This window comes from Coregonus clupeaformis, chromosome 39, assembly GCF_020615455.1.
Source record: "Coregonus clupeaformis isolate EN_2021a chromosome 39, ASM2061545v1, whole genome shotgun sequence".
NCBI lineage: Eukaryota > Metazoa > Chordata > Actinopteri > Salmoniformes > Salmonidae > Coregonus > Coregonus clupeaformis.
The window spans coordinates 5,491,735-5,505,144 of NC_059230.1; positions in this window are offsets into that span (position 1 = coordinate 5,491,735).

Here is a 13,410-nt window from a genome sequence, read left to right on the forward strand (position 1 = left end):
TTGCAAGTGGGGAGAGAGCGAGAGAGGGTGGAGGAGGAGGCTTGCTTTGAAGTGCATCTTGGGTATTATCAGAATTAGGCCCACAGAATTATACCTACGGAGGACCGGCTTCTATGAATGAACTTTGAATGTCTTTCAAATTCCCTGTTTTAGGTCAGTTAGGATCACCATTTTATTTTAAGAATGTGAAATGTCAGAATAATAGTAGAGAGAATGATTTATTTCAGCTTTTATTTCTTTCATCACATTCCCAGTGGGTCAGAAGTTTACATACACTCAATTAGTATTTGGTAGCATTGCCTTTAAATTGTTTAACTTGGGTCAAACGTTTCGGGTAGCCTTCCACAAGCTTCCCACAATAAGTTGGGTGAATTTTGGCCCATTCCTCCTGACAGAGCTGGTGTAACTGAGTCAGGTTTGAAGGCCTCCTTGCTCTCACACGCTTTTTCAGTTCTGCCCACAACTTTTCTATAAGATTGAGGTCAGGGCTTTGTGATGGCCACTCCAATACCTTGACTTTGTTGTCCTTAAGCCATTTTGCCACGACTTTGGAAGTATGCTTGGGGTCATTGTTCATTTGGAAGACCCATTTGCGACCAAGCTTTAACTTCCTGACTGATGTCTTGAGATGTTGCTTCAATATATCCACATAATTTTCCTTCCTCATGATGCCATCTATTTTGTGAAGTGCACCAGTCCCTCCTGCAGAAAAGCACCCCCACAGCATGATGCTGCGACCCCAGTGCTTCACGGTTGGGATGGTGTTCTTCGGCTTGCAAGCTTCCCCCTTTTTCCTCCAAACATAACGATGGTCATTATGGACAAACAGTTCTATTTTTGTTTCATCTGACCAGAGGACATTTCTCCAAAAAGTACGATCTTTGTCCCAATGTGCAGTTGCAAACCGTAGTCTGGCTTTTTTATGGTGGTTTTGGAGCAGTGGCATCTTCCTTACTGAGCGGCCTTTCAGGTTATGTCGATATAGGACTCGTTTTACTGTGGATATAGATAGTTTTGTACCTGTTTCCTCCACCATCTTCAAATCAAATCAAATGTTATTTGTCACATACATGTGTTTAGCAGATGTTATTGTGGGTGTAGCGAAATGCTTATGCTTCTAGCTCCGACAGTGCAGTAATATTTAACAAGTAATATCTAACAAATTCACAACATATACCCAATACACACAATACTAGTAAGGAATGGAATTTAAGAATATATACATATATGGACGAGCAATGACAGAGCGGCATGGACTAAGATACAGTAGAATATTATAGAATAGAATGCAGTATATACATATGAGATGAGTAATGCAAGATATGTAAACATTTTTAAAGTGACTAGTGTTCCATTTCTTAAAGTGGCCAGTGATTTCAATAGGCAGCAGCAGCCTCTAATGTGATAGTGATGGCTATTTAACAGTCTGATGGCCTTGAGATAGAAGCTGTTTTTCATTCTCTCGGTCCCAGCTTTGATGCACCTGTACTGACCTCGCCTTCTGGATGATAGCGGGGTGAACAGGCAGTGGCTCGGGTGGTTGATGTCCTTGATGATCTTTTTGGCCTTCCTGTGACATCGGGTGCTGTATGTGTCTTGGAGGGCGGGTAGTTTGCAACCGGTAATGTGTTCGGCAGACCGCACCACCCTCACAAGGTCCTTTGCTGTTGTTCTGGGATTGATTTGCATTTTTTCGCACCAAAGTACGTTCATCTCTAGGAGACAGAACACATCTCCTTCCTGAGCGGTATGACAGCTGCGTGGTCCCATGGTGTTTATACTTGCATACTATTGTTTGTACAGATGAACATGGTACCTTCAGGCGTTTGGAAATTGCACCCAAGGATGAACCAGACTTGTGGAGGTCTACCATTTTTTTCTGAGGTCTTGGCTGATTTATTTTGATTTTCCGATGATGTCAAGCAAAGAGGCACTGAGTTTGAAGGTAGGCCTTGAAATACATCCACAGGTACACCTCCAATAGACTCAAATGATGTCAATTAGCCTATCAGAAGCTTCTAAAGCCATGACATCATTTTCTGGAATTTTCCAAGCTGTTTAAAGGCACAGTCAACTTAGTGTATGTAAACTTCTGACCCATTGGAATTGTGATACAGTGAATTATACAGTGGGGAAAAAAAGTATTTAGTCAGCCACCAATTGTGCAAGTTCTCCCACTTAAAAAGATGAGAGAGGCCTGTAATTTTCATCATAGGTACACGTCAACTATGACAGACAAAATGAGAAAAGAAAATCCAGAAAATCACATTGTAGGATTTTTAATGAATTTATTTGCAAATTATGGTGGAAAATAAGTATTTGGTCAATAACAAAAGTTTCTCAATACTTTGTTATATACCCTTTGATGACAAAGGTCAAATGTTTTCTGTAAGTCTTCACAAGGTTTTCACACACTGTTGCTGGTATTTTGGCCCATTCCTCCATGCAGATCTCCTCTAGAGCAGTGATGTTTTGGGGCTGTCGCTGGGCAACACAGACTTTCAACTCCCTCCAAAGATTTTCTATGGGGTTGAGATCAGGAGACTGGCTAGGCCACTCCAGGACCTTGAAATGCTTCTTACGAAGCCACTCCTTCGTTTCCCGGGCGGTGTGTTTGGGATCATTGTCATGCTGAAAGGCCCAGCCACGTTTCATCTTCAATGCCCTTGCTGATGGAAGGAGGTTTTCACTCAAAATCTCACGATACATGGCCCCATTCATCCTTTCCTTTACACGGATCAGTCGTCCTGGTCCCTTTGCAGAAAAACAGCCCCAAAGCTTGATGTTTCCACCCCCATGCTTCACAGTAGGTATGGTGTTCTTTGGATGCAACTCAGCATTCTTTGTCCTCCAAACACGACAAGTTGAGTTTTTACCAAAAAGTTATATTTTGGTTTCATCTGACCATATGACATTCTCCCAATCCTCTTCTGGATCATCCAAATGCATTCTAGCAAACTTCAGACGGGCCTGGACATGTACTGGCTTAAGCAGGGGGACACGACTTGCACTGCAGGATTTGAGTCCCTGCCGGCGTAGTGTGTTACTGATGGTAGGCTTTGTTACTTTGGTCCCAGCTCTCTGCAGGTCATTCACTAGGTCCCCCGTGTGGTTCTGGGATTTTTGCTCACCGTTCTTGTGATTATTTTGACTCCCACGGGGTGAGATCTTGCGTGGAGCCCCAGATCGAGGGAGATTATCAGTGGTCTTGTATGTCTTCCATTTCCTAATAATTGCTCCCACAGTTGATTTCTTCAAACCAAGCTGCTTACCTATTGCAGATTCAGTCTTCCCATTCTGGTGCAGGTCTACAATTTTGTTTCTGGTGTCCTTTGACAGCTCTTTGGTCTTGGCCATAGTGGAGTTTGGGTGTGACTGTTTGAGGTTGTGGACAGGTGTCTTTTATACTGATAACAAGTTCAAACAGGTGCCATTAATACAGGTAACGAGTGGAGGACAGAGGAGCCTCTTAAAGAAGAAGTTACAGGTCTGTGAGAGCCAGACATCTTGCTTGTTTGTAGGTGACCAAATACTTATTTTCCACCATAATTTGCAAATAAATGCATAAAAAATCCTACAATGTGATTTTCTGGATTTCTTTTCCTCAATTTGTCTGTCATAGTTGACGTGTACCTATGATGAAAATTACAGGCCTCTCTCATCTTTTTAAGTGGGAGAACTTGCACAATTGGTGGCTGACTAAATACTTTTTTTCCCCACTGTAAGTGAAATAATCTGTCTGTAAACAATTGTTGGAAAAATTACTTGTGTCATGCACAAAGTAGATGCCCTAACTGACCTGCCAAAACGATAGTTTGTTAACAAGAAATTTGTGGAGTGGTTGAAAAACGAGTTTTAATGACTCCAACCTAACTTCCGACTTCAACTGTAACTATTCAGACCCTCTACTCAGTACTTTGTTGAAGCACCTTTGGCAGCGATTACAGCCTCGAGTCTTCTTGGGTATGATGCTACAAGCTTAGCACATCTGTATTTGGGGAGTTTCTCCCATTCTTCTCTGCAGATCCTCTCAAGCTCTGTCAGGTTGGGTGGGGAGCGTCACTGCACAGCTGGTCTCTCCAAAGATGTTCGATCAGGTTCAAGTCCGGGCTCTGGCTGGGCCACTCCTGCGTTTTCTTGGCTGTGTGCTTAGGGTCGTTGTCATGTTGGAAGGTGAACCTTTGCCCCAGTCTGAGGTTCTGAGTGCTCTGGAGCAGGTTTTCATCAAGGATCTCTCTGTGCTTCGCTCCATTCATCTTTCCCTCGATCCTGACTAGTCTCCCAGTCCCTACCGCTGAAAAACATCCCCACAGCATGATGCTGCCACCACCATGTTTCACCCTAGGGATGGTGCCAGGTTTCCTCCAGACGTGACGCTTGGCATTCAGGCCAAAGAGTTCAATCTTGGTTTCATCAGACCAGAGAATCTTCTTTCTCGTGGTCTGAGGGTCCTTTAGGTGCCTTTTGGCAAACTCCAAGCGGACTGTCATGTGCCTTTTACTGGGGAGTGGCTTCTGTCTGGCCACTCTACCATAAAGGCCTGATTGGTGGAGTGCTGCAGAGATGGTTGTCCTTCTGGAAGGTTCTCCCATCTCCACAGAGGAACTCTGGAGCTCTGTCAGAGTGACCATCGGGTTCTTGGTCACCTCCCTGACCAAGTCCCTTTTCCCCCGAATGCTCAGTTTGGTCAGGTGGCCAACTCTAGGAAGAGTCTTGGTGGTTCCAAACTTCTACCATTTAAGAATGATGGAGGCCACTGTGTTCTTGGGGACCTTCAATAATGCAGCAATTCTTTGGTACCCCTTCCTACAATTTTTGTTTCGAAAAACCTGTTTTTGCTTTGTCATTATGCGTATTGTGTGTAGATTGATGAGGGGGTAAAATCATTCAAATCCATTTTAGAATGAGGCTGTAACGTAACAAAATGTGTAAAAAGTCAAGGGGTCTGAATACTTTCCCAATGCACTGTACATGGTTCGCATATGTGATGTAGGTCCTATTTCTCTCTCTCTCTCTCTCTCTCTCTCTCTCTCTCTCTCTCTCTCTCTCTCTCTCTCTCTCTCTCTCTCTCTCTCTCTCTCTCTCTCTCTCTCTCTCTCTCTCTCTCTCTCTCTCTCTCTCTCTCTCTCTCTCTCTCTCTCTCTCTCTCTCTCTCTCTCTCTCTCTCTCTCTCTCTCTCTCTCTCTCTCTCTGGCCTGGTTTCTCCGATTTTCCATAATGTTCTATTGTTTCCAACACTTGCCTTATTTTATCGCCAATGTATCTTCCTTGTAAAAAACCTGTCTGATTAGAATGAATAATATCCGACAATACCTTTTTCATTCTATGCGTGGAACATTGTCTTGTAACAGGCAACTTAGCCACAGTCCTTGCTTCCTCATTTGATGTGGAGAAGGTTTCAATCCATTTGGAGTAACTGTCAACCATTACCAACATATATTTTTGTATTTTACAGGCATGCATGTGAACAAATTAATTAGCATATTTACAAAAAGGACCCAGGGGACTGATAGGCTTGACAAAGAGGTCACTACTTGCTTTCCTGCGTTGTGTTCTTGTCAAATTAGACATTGGACACAGGTTTGATCTGCGATCGTGGTAAATTTAGGTGTGTATCATTATATTCTACAATTATTTTCTTACCATTCCCCCTTTGGACACATGACTCACACAAAAACAAAACTCTGCCGGTGAAATAAAAATAAACTAATCACAATAACAAATACAATTATAATTATAACCCTTGATAACTCCATAAGGGAAAAAATGTATCCCATGTGGGAATTCAAGGAAGAGTGATGTCACGCCCTGACTCTGGGGACTCTTATTTTTTGAGTCAGGGTGTGATTTTCTATGTTGTATTTTCTATGTTTGTGATCTAGGTTTTGTAGTTCTATGTTTTGGCCGGGTGTGTTTCCCAATCAGAGGCAGCTGTCGCTCGTTGTCTCTGATTGGGGAGCATACTTAGGCAGCCTATTGGCAATTAGGTGTTGTGGGATCTTGTTCCGTGTAAGGTATGTTGTACCTTGGACTTCACGTTTTGTTTGTTGTTGTGTTTAATATTTAATAAACATGTACGCATATCACGCTGCGCCTTGGTCCGTCCCGTCTATGAGCGAACGTGACAAGTGAAATAGACTGAAGAGAGGTTTTCCTCACACCACTCATACCCTTGTTGTTAGAGTAGCTCTCCCTTCCTTTGTGCTTTCTTCACAGTTCAGGGGCAGTGCTCTGTCTCTCTCCTTCTCACCTGTCCAAATCAGAATTACACCTATTGATCAATTATAAAGGGTCAAGAGAAACCTGCCTCAGGAAGCATTTCAAAGGGAGAGATACAGAATCATTGTTAAACTCATCAGAAAACTTAGTGGACATTCCTGGAAGAGAGAAAAAAAATCAACAAGTCCTTAGTTTTCACAATGCTACACCTTAATCAGTCCTAAGAATGCAATATTCAGTACTACTATGTGTACCATCCTCCCTTTTTCAACTGAGCTTTTTAGGCAGGAACCCTTGATAAAACCATGCGTATACATAATCATACTGGAGACACATCAGGTTGGACAGCGTCCCATTAAGCGGAACAGGTACTTTCTAAAGGAAACTATCCCAGGTGGTCTTATCATATATACCTGTTGCACTGACATATGTTCTGTCCCTGGAACATCAACTAGTCAAAATATGAAACCTGTTGTTTAACAAACCCGCTAGGCCTTCAAAAAGGCTTTTTCTTTCATAGTAATACACATTTTTACTGGGATCTTCTTCAATTTTGGACAGTGTTCCACATACTGGAAACAGATTATTGTTTTAGATGACATTACCTTCATACTTAAGTCACTGGTGTTATTCACACTATTGAATTAAGAAATAGTAATTGGAAATCGTCAAAAAACGTGTCTCATTCAATTATTCATACCTCTGTTCCAATTTTTCCCACTGTGTCCTTTACAGCCTGAGTTCAGTAAGTACCATTCACTTTCACTGGTGGTTTATCTATGGGTCCACAGGAAGCCTATCTTTAACCCAAAACACCAGATGGCAGCCTTTATTTTAATGTCAGTCCCAAGGCTCCATCGTCATGTGACCTTGTATTGAAACCTTAGCTTCTTCAAATGACTAAAATATTGCATTAATAGAGTACTATCTGAAAGCCACTACTATTCACATACTTGTTGTTGTAATATATTACCATTCACATACTGTCAACACTCATTAGATTTGACCTCAACTGATAGATCATGAGTACCATGAATCTTTCCATTTGACTTTATCACTGTCTTTGTTACTTTCACTAGTCTCCAGTTTCCTTCAACTAGGACCCTTCTACTCTTTCCAATAGGAAAACCCTCTCAATCACTACTGCTAAAACACACGGATCACTCTCAAACAATGTTCTGCTTTTACATTTTAGTCATTTAGCAGACGCTCTTATCCAGAGCGACTTACATATATATATATTTTTTTTATACTGGCCCCCCGTGGGAATCGAACCCACCCTATCAACAGAGCTACATCCCTGCCGGCCATTCCCTCCCCTACCCTGGACCAATTGTGCGCCGCCCATGAGTCTCCCGGTCACGGCCGGCTGCAACAGAGCCTGGATTCGAACCAGGATCTCTAGTGGCACAGTTAGCACTGCAATGCAGTGCCTTAGACCACTGCGCCACTCCTATTGTAAGGTTTAAAAACAAACAAAACAAACATGATAACTTCTGTTCACCAGGAGGCCATTTTCCCCTTTTAACGTCTCCTTATTGGAAGGCATTGTTTGTGTTTTAGTCCACACTAACAATGTTACTCTAAATATTTATTACCAATTCATTGTTTGTGTTTTAGTCTACACTAACAATGTTACTCTAAATAGTTATTACCAATTTCCGTTGGATATTCACTTTCTACTTCACACTCATTAAATGTCTATTATTTTGAGATGAATATGTAATGCGGCGAAATTATGAATTACATTGGCCAATTCAGAAGGGGAGAGATACACTTTGGAGGGAACTTCCTTTTTAAGGTACTGTAGCTCTCAAGACTAGAGTTCCTTTCCAGGATCAACATTTATTCTAACTGGGCTAAGCACTGTCTATCAGTCCTCTGTCATTGGAGTGCTCTGGCCATAATGAGTCCGGCACCTGAGACAGGATAGACTGAGAGAGAGAGCCAGTTTCCCACTCCGTCTCGGGGAGTGGTTCAATGTTGCCTACTCACGAATTGGGTTTAGAACTTCATTGTTGGGGATATCAACTAAAACGCCATCTGGAATAAATTGTAGCCTTAAGTTTAGTTAACCAGTCTCTACCTAGCAAGTTAAATGGTTGAGTGGGTGATGACAGAAAATCATGTTCAACATTCATTGGTCCCATGGAACAGGGCATGGGTTTTGTTTCAAAATGTATTACTGGGGTGCTATTCCTTTCATTCTTGATGAAGGCTCTGATTAACGTGCCAATTATATTTATTTGTTGGAAGCTGTTATAAAATCATAGAAAATGCCATAGAAAATGTCCCAATCTTTGTCTGACACGCGTTGGACAGTCATACAGTGCTTTAACCTTATCAAATGATCCGTAAAGGGACCACTGAATATTTCTCAGAACCTTTTTTACACCACATATATACATCTACGTGTGGGTGTTCAAGTTGTATTTTCCCCGCTGGATCAGCACCTCCAACGGTGCACTTAGAGCAGGGGTGTCAAACGTCCGGCCCGCGGGCCAGATCAGGCCCGCAAACGGGTTTAATCCGGCCCGCGAGATGATTTTGTAAAGTATAAAAATGAGCTGCAATTTTTCAATAAAAGAAACTGCTGTTCCAATTGTGTCCACTGGATGGCGCAATAGCAATTCTGTTAAGCAAGCAAACTGTTTATACCGGGGCAGAGCAAATAGGTCAAGCAAGTGCAGCCAGTCCGGATGAGCTACTTTGTTTTGCCCGCGATATTTATTACGGCTTCTACTTTTAACATTATGTGCTTTGGCACCCTCATTGCCCCAATATGTCTCTGTCAAAAAAGAGAAACGTGGACGCAGAGTGCAGAGTGTTCCAAGAAAAATTGTCATCCTTCTATTTATTCACGGAATTGAATGGGAAAGCTGTATGTTTGGTGTGTTCACAGCATGTTGCAGTGCTGAAAGAATATAACCTTCGTCGCCACTATGTGAGTCTTCATGCCAACAAATATGACAACTTTCAAGGACAGCGGAGAAGAGAGAAGGTGAGTGAACTGTTGGTGGGTCTGAAGAAACAGCAGTCTGTGTTTACTCACAGCCGAGACATCAGTGACGCTGCAGTGAAAGCTAGCTACCTCATTGCTAATGAAATCGCAGTGGCTTCAAAACCATTTAGTGAGGGTGAATTTGTAAAAACATGCATGATGAAGGCAGCAGAGATTGTGTGCCCTGAAAAGCACCAGGCTTTTGCAAATATCAGCCTGACAAGAAACACAGTTGCAGACAGGATTTCCGATCTTTCAGTGGATTTGGACAGCAAGTTGAAGCAAAAAGTAAAGTCATTTATTGCGTTTTCGGTTGCAATTGATGAAAGCACGGACATTACAGATGTTGCACAACTGGCCATTTTCATCCGCGGAGTTGATGACACATTGACCGTCACCGAGGAGTTCGTGGAGTTGGTGCCGATGACAGATACAACGACAGCAGCTGATATTTTCACTGCACTCGTCGGCGCGCTGGACAGGGTCGGAGTGGACTGGTCCCGCGCTGTCAGCCTGGCTACAGATGGTGCGCCCTTAATTATCGGGAAAAAAGCAGGCGTTGTGACAAAGTTCCGAGAGAAAGTGCAATCTGCAAATGGAGGACGTGATTTTTGGACTTTTCACTGTATTTTGCACCAGGAGGCTTTGTGTTGCAAGTCATTAAAGATGGATAACGTCATGAAGGTGGTCATCCAAACTGTTAATTTCATCCGATCCAGAAGCCTGAATCACCGTCAGTTTGACAGCCTTCTCAGAGAGAAAGACCACATCTATGGCCTGCCATACCACACTGAGGTAAGATGGTTAAGCCGAGGTGCTGTGCTGAGGCGTTTCTTTGATTTACGAGAAGAAATTGAACAGTTCATGGAAGAAAAGGGCAAACCAGTGTTAGAATTTAATTCGGCAGAATGGATGCAGGACCTTGCATTTATGGTGGATGTTACAGAGCACCTGAATAACTTGAACAAACAGCTGCAAGGGCAGAAACAAATTAGCCACGCAGTATTATGACAGTATTATGACAGCATTATGACAGGATACTCCTGAGTGGCGCATTGGTCTAAGGCACTGCATCGCAGTGCTAACTGTGCCACTAGAGATCCTGGTTCGAATCCAGGCTCTGTCGCAGCCGGCCGCGACCGGGAGACTCATGGGCGGCGCACAATTGGTCCAGCGTCGTCCAGGGTAGGGGAGGGAATGGCCGGCAGGGATGTAGCTCAGTTGGTAGAGCATGGCGTTTGCAACGCCAGGGTTGTGGGTTTGATTCCCACGGAGGGCCAGTATAAAAAAAAAAATATATGTATTCACTAACTGTAAGTCGCTCTGGATAAGAGCGTCTGCTAAATGACTAAAATGTAAAATACGTTCTTTCAAGTTGAAGCTGTCATTGTGGGAGACGCAACTCGCCGGTGGTGATGCAGCTCACTTCCCCTGTCTGAAAAATGTGTGCGTGACCCAACATGTGGCAGACATGAAGCGGTTCAAAGATAAAATAACGGGACTGTTAAGGGAGTTTGAGCAACGCTTTCAGATTTTTGGTGAACTGGAGAAAGACTTCAAAGTTTTTTGTTCACCATTCACCGTGAATCCCTCTGATCTGCCCGTCAGCATCCAACTTGAAATAATAGACTTGCAGTGTGACTCGGATTTGAAGGGCAAATTTGCCGCAGCTGGCTTGGACACATTTTATCAGAATCTCTTGCCAGGTTACCCCAACTTGACAGCCCTCGCTGCAAAACGGTTGTGCATGTTTGGAACCACATATCTTTGTGAGCAAGTTCTCTGTAATGAGCATAAATAAAACAAAGCTGCGCTCAAGGCTCACGCACAAGCACTGAATCACATCCTGAAGTTGGCTGCCACTCAGGATGTGACGCCTGATATTGATGCGCTGGTGAAAGCTAAAAGATGCCAGGTATTAGGAGTCAAATAAACTATGCAACCCCACTTAAAGTGCTGCATGAGACACCCTGATATAGTTCTGTGATCTGTGATATACTTCTGTGAATCACTGAGGCATTGTGTGTTTGTGTGTTGTTTGTCCTCAGAATTTCAAATAACTTGAGGTGTTTTATGATTAATAGTGATGTTGTGCTTTTGGACACACTGTCCTCAGGCTCCAGCTTTATGTTTATATGTTTTTATGTTGATGTGCTATTGTTTTTAATTGATTTTATTTTATTTGTATATTTAACCTATTCTTGACTCTGTGGTTCTTGCACTTGTATGGGGAACAGGATTTCATTATTTGTATCTACATTTCTGCCTGAGAAATGACACCCTGATATAGTTCTGTGATCTGTGAAACAGTTATGTGAATCACTGAGGCATTGTGTGTTTGTGTGTTTTTTCTTTAGAATTTTCAAATAAACTTGAGGTGTTTTATGATTAATAGTGATGTTGTGCTTGTACTATTTTGGACACACTGTCCTCAGGCTCCAGCTTTATGTTTTATGTTGATAGTATTAAAACAAAGAAAACAATCGGAAGTTGTTGTTTTTAAGTTATATATACCATGATTTTACCGGTCCGGCGCACTTGGGAATAGATTTTCCTCCATGTGGCCCCTGAGCTAAAATGAGTTTGACACCCCTGACTTAGAGGGTTTAGCACCCATGATTTCTAATAGTCTTCTTAGACCCTTATTATGACACCATCTCTAATAACCCATTATACACACATACAACTTGGTAACCCTCATATATGCAAACCGATTATACATACAGTATTATAATACTGCAGGCTATCCAATTCCTACTTGCAGGCTATCCAATTCCTACTGTAGGCTATCCAGTTCCTACTTGCAGGCTATCCAATTCCTTCTTGCAGGCTATCCAATTCCTACTTGCAGGCTATCCAATTCCTACTTCAAGGCTATCCAATTCCTGCTAATAGACTGGTCCAACAGTATATTTCAGGTGATTATAGGCAAACCAATTCCTACTATTGGAGACACCACTGTGCTCCCATTGATCAATGTTAACTGGTCACATTCATTATTATAGGGAAATAGTTCTGCCAAATTGAACGCCATCATTTTGTGGATGAGGAGGACAAGAGATCTTTCACCATTAAGGCTTGGCTGAAAAACAGACAGTCCCTCACAGAGGTCTTTCACCATTAAGGCTTGCATTAAGCATTGTCTTGCATTAGGAGGAACCCAGGGCCAACCGCAACAGCATATGGTCTCACAAGGGGTCTGAGGATCTCATCTCGGTACCTAATGGCAGTCAGGCTACCTCTGGCGAGCACATGGAGGGCTGTGCGGCCCCCCCAAAGAAATGCCACCCCCACCATGACTGACCCACCGCCAAACCGGTCATGCTGGAGGATGTTGCAGGCAGCAGAACGTTCTCCACGGCGTCTCCAGACTCTGTCACATCTGTCACATGTGCTCAGTGTGAACCTGCTTTCATCTGTGAAGAGCACAGGGCGCCAGTGGCGAACTTGCCAATCTTGGTGTTGTCTGGCAAATGCCAAACGTCCTGCACGGTGTTGGGCTGTAAGCACAACCCCCACCTGTGGACGTCGGGCCCTCATACCACCCTCATGGAGTCTGTTTCTGACCGTTTGAGCAGACACATGCACATTTGTGGCCTGCTGGAGGTCATTTTGCAGGGCTCTGGCAGTGCTCCTCCTGCTCCTCCTTGCACAAAGGCGGTAGCGGTCCTGCTGCTGGGTTGTTGCCCTCCTACGGCCTCCTCCACGTCTCCTGATGTACTGGCCTGTCTCCTGGTAGCGCCTCCATGCTCTGGACACTACGCTGACAGACACAGCAAACCTTCTTGCCACAGCTCGCATTGATGTGCCATCCTGGATGAGCTGCACTACCTGAGCCACTTGTGTGGGTTGTAGACTCCGTCTCATGCTACCACTAGAGTGAAAGCACCGCCAGCATTCAAAAGTGACCAAAACATCAGCCAGGAAGCATAGGAACTGAGAAGTGGTCTGTGGTCACCACCTGCAGAACCACTCCTTTATTGGGGGTGTCTTGCTAATTGCCTATAATTTCCACCTGTTGCCTATTCCATTTGCACAACAGCATTTGAAATGTATTGTCAATCAGTGTTGCTTCCTAAGTGGACAGTTTGATTTCACAGAAGTGTGATTGACTTGGAGTTACATTGTGTTGTTTAAATGTTCCCTTTATTTTTTTGAGCAGTGTAGTTCTGCCAAATTGAACGCCATCA